Below are 10,613 nucleotides of genomic sequence, written 5' to 3' on the forward strand. Positions count from 1 at the left end.
AAGCAAATTCCAAAAGTGGAGACAATGGGGCGAGATCAACGTGAAACATCAAGGAGCCGAGGATGCTGTCTGTAGACGTGGCTGTGGGCTGCACACAGCGCTGCCTCGGATGTGGTAGGGGTGGCTCTTCCCTCCTTCTAGAAGGGCTGGGGCATGAGCACGGCCAGGTCTTTTCCAGGGAAAGACAAGTTGGTCTTGCCAGCCTGTCCGTTCAGGGTTCTAGAATGTTCTTTCAGGAACCTGAATTGCGTCTGTTTCTCTCCTAGGCAATCTGGCTTATTTTGGTGCATCAGGAAGACTGTATTTTCCTGCTGGTTAGCGTAAATTAAGTCGTGTTTGCTGCCTTTGACAGAATCACCTCAAGGTGATAGGAAACTGCCGTCCCGTGCTCACTTCCCGCTGGCCGGGTTCGTTGTGGCTGTTGGGTCTGTTTGACACCTGCTCAGCCCTAGCGAGGTTGGCTATGTGGCCATGTTTTCTGTTCCCTCCTTCCCATCCCCGACCACAGAATACAAAGTCTCTGTGTGTGTGTGTTTGCTTGTGTTTATAAAATGGAATGGAACCCCAAAATTGTACTTATGGAGGGGACATGAGAGAAGCAAGATCCCTTCTCTGTTGGGGCACACTTGGGCCTGGGTAAGTGCAGCGCCTGTCCTGGCCTGCCTCCGGCACCATCTTTCCTCTGGGATGAGGGATCCACGGGGCCGGGGGATATGGAGCTGATGCCTTTCCTTCTAGAACACGGACTCCGGCATTCCCTGCCCAGAAGGCCCAAGTCCAGGGCTAGGACCAGGCAGGACTCATGGTGGGTCCTTCCTCCTGAGGGTGAAGGGCACGATAGGTGGGCATGGCCTCAGACCCGAGGGCTGACATGTCTACACAGGTGTGTGTGAGGCGCCGGGGGGTGTGGGAGGTGTGAGGAATGGGAAGAGAACGGGAGAGGAAGACTGGTGCTCTCCATGCCCTCATGTTCCAACGTGGGATTCTAAAGACCCAAGAATTCAAAACTGGAAACTGGTGTTCCATGCTGATGTGAAGTGTTTATGTAAGTAGGAGGACAGGACATTTTCTAGTCAAGAACCTGTTGGGGCCGGGCGTTGTGGCTCATGCCTGTAATCCCAGCACTTTGGGAGGCTGAGGCAGGTGGATACACTTGAGGTCAGGAGTTTGAGACCAGCTTGACCAACATGGTGAAATCCCGTCTCTACTAAAAATATAAGAATTAGCTGTGAGTGGTGGCACATGCCTGTGGTCCCAGCTACTCTGGAGGCTGGAGGCACAAGAATCGCCTGAACCTGGGAGATGGAGGTTGCAGTGAGCCAAGATTGTACCATTGCACTCCAGCCTGGGCGACAGAGCAAGACCCTGTCTCCAAAAAAAAAAAAAAAAAAAGAACCTATTGGTTCATTTTGTAACTTTTGAATACATGTACATGCAGGGAATGGTCGTCTGTGACTTTATCCCAGGACCTATAGATGTGAAGGTCGGTCTACTCAGTTCCCCTGGTTTTTGTCTATTTGACTTCAGAATCATGTATATGTTTTATAGAAGTAAGAACAAGAATTAGAATTTAAAGAATGATCCCTAAATGTTAAAAGCAAAATGAAACAAATGAACTGATTATCGAGTTGGCCACATAACCACCTAGGAATGAACCATTTCAAGGGATATTATTTCAAGGTATTTTAAAGCAGTAATTTGTTACTACATTCCTAACTGGGCTGGATTTTGAGGAAACTGTAAAATTTTTAAAAAACACTGTATCCAATAATACTATTTTGTGTGGTAGTGTTAGGCATTTTCATTCTGAAACAATGTTGTACATATTGTGAAATAAAGCAAATGAGTTCATTTGTTGGCATTATTGAGAACTGTATGATTTGGCATGGAAGGAAGGAAGGACAGATGTGCAACTAATTAGTTAAATAAAAACCCTGTAGGGCCTGAACCCAAATGGGAAGTTTTATTAGGAAGTCATCATGCATTTTATCTTAAAAAACTTTTCATGGTTTTGTCCAATAGAGAGGCTTAGAAACAACGATTAACTCAGTAGCAATGAACACCCCCAGAACTCAGATTGGGGTGTCTAAATATCTAAAACCATCTCCCAACAATAGGAAGCAGCATTGGTTTCAAGTTTGGGTTGGAATGTGTTTAGAATGAGCTCAGACTCTCCTGTCATACTGAAAAGCAAGGATGGTATCGAAGATGCTGACACCACATCAGAAGCACTCAGGAACCAAACCAAAGGGTCTTCCCCTTCCAAGAGGAGACTTTTCTGAGTGTCAGTAAGAATACAGGGCCACAGAAATACTTGTTTCTACTTACACATTATTTTGAAAACTGGTATATAAGAGAATGAAAGGAGTCAACCATTTTTCATGGCTTTCTTTCTTTTTCTTTTTCTTTTTTTTTTTTTTGAGATGGAGTCTTGCTCTGTCACCTAGCCTGGAGTGCAGTGGCATGATCATGGCTCACTATAGCCTCAATCTCTTAGCCTCAAGTGACCCCCCTGCCTCAGCCTCCTCAGTAGCTGGGACTACAGGCAGGTGCCACCACACTCAGCTCATTTTTAAACTTTTTATAGAGATGAGATCTCACTATGTTGCCCAGGCTGGTCTCAAACTCTTGAGCTCAAGTGATCCTCCTGCCTCAGCTTCCCAAAGTGCTGGGATTACAAGTGAGAGCCACTGCATGTGGCCTAGAATCAGTTTGTTGATATCCACAAAATCACTTGCAGAAATTTTGGTTGGGATTGGATTGAATCTATAGACCAAGTTAGGAAGAACTGACACCTTGACAGATATTGAGTCCTCCTATCCATAAACACGAAATACCTTCCATTTAATTAGTGCTTCTTTGATTCTATTCATCAGAGTTTCATAGTTTACTTCAGGAATATCTTATATATTTTGTTAGATTTCTACCTAGATATTACATTGAGATACTAATGTAAATGATAATGAGTCTTTAATTTCAAATTCCACTTGCTTATTGCTGGTACATAGGAAAGCAATTGACTTGTTTTTGTTTGTTTGTTTTGAGACAGAGTCTCACTCTGTCACCCAGACTGTGGTGCAGTGGCACTATCTGGGCTCACTGCAGGCTCCACCTCCCAGGTTCAAGCGATTCTCCTGCCTCAGCCTCCTGAGTAGCTGGAATTACAGGCATGTGCCACCAGGCCTGGATAATTTTTGTATTTTTAGTAGAGATGGGGTTTCACCATGTTGGTCAGGCTGATCTTAAACTCCTAACCTCATGATCCACCTGACTTTTATATATTAACCTTGTGTTCTACAACTTTCCAATAACCTTATTAGTTCCAAAAGTTGTTTTAAATTATCTCAGATTTTCTACATAGATAATCATTTCATCTGTAGAAAAGGACAATTTTATTTTTTCTTTCCTGGTCCGTATACCTTTTATTTACTCATCTTATTGCATTCGCTCGGACTTCCAGCACAGGGTTGAAATGAGTGGTGACAGGTGACATCCTTGCCGTGTTCCTGATCTTAGTGGGAATACTTCAAGTTTCTCATCATTAAGTATAATGTTAGCTGTAGGTTTTTGTTGATATTCTTTATCAAGCCGAGGAAGTTCTCCTCTATTCCTAGTTTACTGATAGTTTTTATTAAGGATGGGTGCTAGACTTTGTCAACTGCTTTTTCTGCATCTAATGATATTATTATGTGATTTTAATTATTTAGCTTGTTGATGTGATATTTGATTCTTTTTAATGTTAAACCAGCCTTGCATAGCCAGGATATATCACACTTGGTTGTGTATAAATCTTTTTATACCTAGTTGGATTTAATGTGCTAATATTTTGTCGAGGATTTTTACAACTATGTTCATGAAATACATTCTGTAGTTTTCTTTTTTTGTAATATCTTTGTTTTTTGTTTGTATTAGGGTAGTGCTGGCCTCAGAATGAGTTAGGAAGTACTCCTTCTGCTTCTATCTTCTGAAAGAGATTGTAGAGATTTTATATACTTTCTTCTGTAAATATTTGGGAGGATTCAAGAGTGAGCCCATCTGGGCCTTGTGCCTTTTATATTGGTTGTTAGTTATTGACTGAATTTTTAATAGATATAGATCTATTCATATTGTCTATTTCTTCCTGTATCAATTTTGGCAGATTGCGTCTTTCAAGGAATTGGTTCATTTCAACTAGGTTATCACATTTGTGGGCATAGAGTTGTTCATACTATTCCTCAGTTATCCTTTAAATGTCCATGGGATCTGTAGTGATGATACTTCTTTAATTTCTGATATTAGTAATTTGTGTTCTCCTTCTTTCTTAGTTAGCTTAGTGGATTAAAAATGTCATCGATCTTTTTAAAAAAAACAGCTTTGATTTTATTTTCTCTATTGCTATTCTGATTTCATTGATTTCTGCTCTAATTTTTATTACTTGCTTTCCTCTGCTTATTTAGGATTTTGAAATTTACTCTTCTTGTTTCAGTTTCCTAGTGTGGATGCTTGGATGACTGATCGTGGAGCTTTCTTCTTTTGTAACATATGCATTCAGTGCTATGAATTTCCCTCTAAGTGCTGCTTTCACTGCATTCTATAAATTCTGATGTTATATTTTCATTTTATTTAATTTAAAATATTTTTCAGTTTGTTCCTTGAAATTTTGAATTACTCCTGGAAATACTGAAATTTCTGCCTTGACCCATGTGTTATTTAGCAGTGTGTTGTTTAATCCCCAAGTATTTTGGGTTTTTCTATATTTCTGTCATCAATTTCCAGTGTAATCCCATTGTGGCTTAAGAACAGACATTGTATGATTTCTGTTATTTTAAATTTATTAAGGTGTTTTATGGTCCAGAATATGGTCTATCTTGGTGAATATTCCATGTAAGCTTTAGAAGAATGAATGGAGTGCTCTTGTTAGATGGAGTAGTCCCTAGCTGTCCATTATATCCAGTTAATTGGTGATAGTGTTGAGTTCAACTGTGTTCTTGATGATTTTCTGCCTGCTGGATCTGTCAGTTTCTGAAAGAGAGGTGTTGAAGTCTCCAACTATTATAGTGAATTTCTCTATTTTTTTCTACGGCTCTATCAGGTTTTGCCTCACATATTTTAATATTCTGCTGTTAGGAATATACATATTAAGAATTATTTTATCTTCCTGAAGAATTTATTGCTGTATTATTATATAATACCTTTTTTAATCCCTGATAACTTTCCTTGCTCTAAAGTCTGCTCTGTCTGAAATTAATAGAGAGCTACTCCTGCTTCCTTTTGATTAGTATTAACATGGTATAGCTTTCTCTATCCATTTACTTTAAATCAGATATATCTCTATATTTAAAGTGGCTTCCAAAGGAAAATAAATTGTTCTACCCAAAAGACACATACAACTGTATGGTCATTGCAGCATTATTCACAAAAGCAAAGACGTGGAATCAACCTAGGTGCCCATCAACGCTGGATTGGATAAAGAAAATGTGGTACATATACCCCATGGAATACTACACAGCCATGAAAAATAAACAAAATCATGTCCTTTGCAGCAACATGGATGCAGCTGGAAGCCACTATCCTAAGCGTATTAACACAGAAACACAAAATACTGCGTGTTTTCATTTATAAGTGGGAGCTAAACCTTGGGTACACATGGACATGAAGATGAGAACAATAAACACTTGGGACTACAAAAGGGGAGAGAGACAGAGGAGGACGAGGGTTCAAAAACCAGCTGTTGGATCCTGTGCTCACTATCTGAGTGACAGGTTCAGTCATACTCAACCTCAGCATCATGCAATATCCTCTTATAACAAACCTGCATATGTACCCCCCAAATCTAAAATGAAAGCTGAAAAAAAGTGGGGTTCATGTACACAACATATAGTTGGGTTTTGTTTTATCTGTTCTGACGATCTTTGTCTTTTAATTGGTGCATTTAGACCATTGATGTTCAGAGTGGTTACAGATACACTTGGATTAATATTAACCACATTTGTTGTTGTTTTCTATTTGTTGCTCTTGTTTTTTGTTACTATTTTTGTCTTCCACTCTTTTTCTGCCTTTTGTTGTTTTAACTATTTTCTATGATTTCATTTTCTTACTGAACTAACCTAAGTCCACTTCCAAACAACATTATACTGTTTCACAGTTAGTGTGAGTCCACTAAAATAACAAAAAATCCTAATTCCTCCCTCCTGTCCCTTGTGTCATTGCTGTCGTTAATTTTTCTTACATAAAAATCTATATTAGTGTGTATATATACACACAAGCATCCATGATCAAATCTGTTATTGCTGTTATTATTTTGGACAAACTATTATCTATTAGGTCAACTAAAAGTAAGAAAACTAAAAGTTTGGTTGATCGCGGTGGCTCATGCCTGTAATCCCAGCACTTTGAGGCCAAGGTGGGCAGATCACCTGAGGGTCAGGAGTTTGAGACCAGCATGGCCAACATGGTGAAACCCTGTCTCTACTAAAAATACAAAAAATTAGCTGGGCGTGGTGACACACACCTGTAATCCCAGCTACTTGGGAAGCTGAGGCAGGAGAATCGCTTGAACCTGGAAGATGGAGGTTGCAGTGAGCCAAGATCGTGCCATTGCACTCCAGCCTGGGCAACAAGAGTGAAACTCCATCTCAAAGAAAAATAAGAGTTTTTATTTTACCAGTCAGACGTGGTGGTTCATGCCTGTAATCCCAACACTTTGGGAGGCTGAGATGGGTGGATCACCTGAGGTCAGGATTTCAAGACCAGCCTGGCCAATATGGTAAAACCCTGTCTCTACTAAAAATATAAAAAATTAGCTGGGCGTGGTGGTGGGCGCTTGTAGTCCCAGCTACTCAGGAGGCTGAGGCAGGAGAATTGCTTGAACCTGGGTGGCGGGGAGGTTGCAGTGAGCCAAGATTGTATAATTGCACTCCAGCCTGAGCAATAAGAGCAAAAGTCCATCTCAAAAAAAAAAAATAAATAAAAGATGTTTTAATTTTACCATCACTTATTTCTCTTCCAGTGCTATTTCTTTCTTTACTTGGTTCCTAGTTTCTGACCTATATTGTTTTCTTTCTCTTTAAACAGCTGCTTTTAACATTTCTTGCAAGACAGGTCTACTGGCAACAAATTCCCTCAATTTTTGTTTGAGAAAATCTGTTTCTCCTTCACTTTTCAAGGATTATTTTGCAGAGTACAGCATTTATTTGGGTTCAGTCTTAGCATGTCCATCTCTCTGCTGACATTGGACATCTGTTCCTAATGCTGTCCACTTGATCCATTAGTGTCCTTAGCATCTTTTTTCTTTTTTTTCTTTTTCTTTTTTTTTTTTTTTGAGACAGAGTCTCACTCTATTGCCCAGGCTGTAGTGCAATGGTATGAGCCACAACCCCTGCCTCCTGGGTTCAAGCGATTCTTCTGCCTCAGCCTCCCAAGTAGCTAGGATTATAGGCACCTGCCACCATGCCCGGATAATTTTGCTTTTTTTTTTTTTTTTTTCCAGTAGAGACGGGATTTCACCATGTTGGCCAGGCTGGTCTTGAACTCCTGACCTCAAGTGATCCACTCACCTCAGCCTCCCAAAATGCTGGAATTACAGATGTGAGCCACTGCACTCAGCCCCTTAGCATCTTAATCGTAATTGTTTTACGTTCCTGGTCTCCTTAGCGCATAGTGGTTTAAAGTTTCTGGTCTGATAATTCCAACATTCCTGCCATATCTGAGTCTGGCTCCGATACTTGCTCTGTTTCTTCAAACTGTATTTTTGCATATTGGTATGCCTTGTAATTTTTTCTTGATAGTCAGATGTGAAGTATGAGGTATGAGGAACTGTGGTAAATAGGCCATTGGGAATGTGGTAGGAGGCAGGGTGTGGTGGGAAGGGAAAGGGGCTGTAGTCCTATGATTAAGTCTCAGGTTTTAAGTAAGCCTAGGCCCCTGGGCTGTGAGCTTCACAAGTGCTTTTGAGTTCCTCTCACTTAGGTGAGATAGGATGGCTTCAGTGGATTGGAGTTGGGTATTTCTCTTCCCTTAGCTTGGTTAGGCTCTGATAAAACCCCAGTAGGTTAGGCTTTGGTTAGCTACAGATGTGCCTTGACTTACAACGAGGTTACATCCCGAGAAATCCATCAGAGAGGTGAGAATGCATTTAATACACCTAATCTACTGCATTATAGCCTAGCCTGCCTTAAACCTGCTCAGAACACTTGTATTCTCCTACAGTTGGGAAATCATCTCACACAAAGCCTGTTTTATAATAAAATGTTGAATATCTCATGCAATTTATTGAAAACTGTACAGAAAGTGAAAAACAGAATGGTTGTATGGGTGCTGGAAGTACAGTTTCTGCTGAATGCTCCCACATCAGCTTGAAAATTGTTAAGTGGGGCCGGTTGTGGTGGCTCACACCTGTAATCCCAGCACTTTGGGAGGCTGAGGCGGGTGGATCACCTGTGGTCAAGAGTTCGAGACCAGCCTGACCAACATGGTGAAGTCCCGTCTCTACTAAAAACACAAAAAGTAGCCAGGCATGGTGGCGGGTGCCCGTAATCCCAGTTACTTGGGAGGCTAAGGCAGGAGAATCTCTGGAACCCTGGAGGCAGAGGTTGCAGTGAGCCAAGATCATGCCACTGTACTCCAGCCTGGGTGACAGAGCAAGACTCCATCTCAAAAAACAAACGACCCCAAGAAACAAACAAAAAAACCAAAACAATAAAACAAAACTTGTTAAGTCAAACCATCTTAAGTGGGGGACATCTGTAGTTTCTCCTGGGGGGCAGTCCTTAGTGACAAGAACAGAATGCTCTGGCATTTTCTGGAATAGTTCCTTTCCCACTCCTACTGTCGGAAGCAGGAAATAATTTTTCTCCAATATTTGCTGTGAGAACCTGGTTGAGCTCCTGGAGGTAAAATCCATAGAAGTGTGGGAGTTCCCTATGGCTGGGTTCCCCTGGAGTTTTAATCTCAGGGTGGTCCACGCTGAGCTTGCAGCAGTTTGCCTGTGAGATCAGGTTCCCACCTGGCACTGGTGCCTGTGGAGTGTTAGGTGCATGGGTTTCTGCCCTTGTAAGTTGTGACGCTGTGCCCACTGATGTCAGGCATTGTGCTAAATGCTTTATTTAGAACCCATTGAATTCCATATGGAAGGTGCCAGTGGCCTCCTTTTACAATGCAGGAAATTAAGGCTCAGTGAACATACATGACCTTCCCAGAGCACAGAACCAGTGGGAGTGGGGTTTGAAGCCAGGGCAGAATGACAGCAAATCCCACATGTTGGAGCCTGTACTGTGCCACTCCCTCGGGAAAAGCGGCCCACAGTGGCATAGAGGGGAGCAGTGCTTTTGTGAGAGGTTTACCCAGCATGCACTTAGGTGAGCAGCTCCAAGATTCTCTGGTCTCTGGCAAGTGTTTTGAGACAGATGGGGAAGGGGACTTAAACCCGCTAACTTCAGAATGATTTCCCCTAAAATGGAACTGAAGAACAGACAGAAGCCCCGTCTGCTGGTTTGCATTTTTGGGCAGTTTCTCCTGAGCAGCACTTTGCCCTTGGATCAAAGTCAGGAACACAGAGCTCTGCGGCAGAGAACAAAGATTTCACGGAAATCCACCCTGTGATCTTAGTGTGCTAAGTTCCTGGTGACTGTTAACTCTACCTTTGTAACATTTCTTTATTTTTCAACGAGCCTTCACAGTGATGGTTTTATGTAAGGCTCACAGCTGCTCTGTGATCCAGGACAACTTCTTATCCTCATTTTCAGGGCAGAAAACTGAGGTTGAGAGGGTCAGTGACTTGTCCAAAATTACAACGGGCATTAGCAATGGAGAAAGGTGAGGATTTAAACCTCCGGACTTCTAGCTCTTTCTCCATGGCAAATGCCATCTACAGTCCTGGGGATCTCTGGTTTATCAGTTAGTGTTCAGGCTAAGCTACTGTGATGAAGAGGCCTCAAAATACAGTGGCTCAAATGAGTTAAGGTCTTGTTTCTTTCTCATATGACATTCCAGGGATGAACAGGAAGCCAGCTTCCTTCTCTCTCCTTGCTATGGCATCCTCTAGGCTGTGGTCTTTGCCTGGTTTGAGGGTTATGTGTACTATCACATTCAAGTTCCAGTCCACAGGGAGGAAGAAAGAGAGGAAGCCAAGGACAAGCAATTTCCATTAAAAACAAACAAACTATTGGGAGTTATACCTGATGTAAATGACGAGTTGATGGGTGCTGACGAGTTGATGGGCCGGGTGCGGTGGCTCACGCCTGTAATCCCAGCACTTTGGGAGGCTGAGGCAGGTGGACCATGAGGTCAGGAGTTTGAGACCAGCCTGGCCAACGTGGCAAAACCTTGTCTCTACTAAAAATACAAAATTAGCTGGGTGTGGTGGTGCACGTCTGTCATCCCAGCTACTCAGGAGGCTGAGGCAGGAGAATCGCTTGAACCTGGGAGGCAGAGGTTGCAGTGAGCTGAGATCGCACCATTGCACTCCAGCCTAGGTGACAGAATGAGACTCTGTCTCAAAAAAAAAAAAAAAAAAAAAAAAGAAAAAAAGTAAAACATGATCTGGAAGTTGCACACATTCTTCTGCTTATATCCCACTGTCCAACACTTCATCACATAGTGGCATAGAATTGCAAGGGACGTGAATTGCAAGGGAA

The sequence above is a fragment of the Macaca nemestrina genome, chromosome 9 (genome assembly GCF_043159975.1).
Source record: "Macaca nemestrina isolate mMacNem1 chromosome 9, mMacNem.hap1, whole genome shotgun sequence".
NCBI lineage: Eukaryota > Metazoa > Chordata > Mammalia > Primates > Cercopithecidae > Macaca > Macaca nemestrina.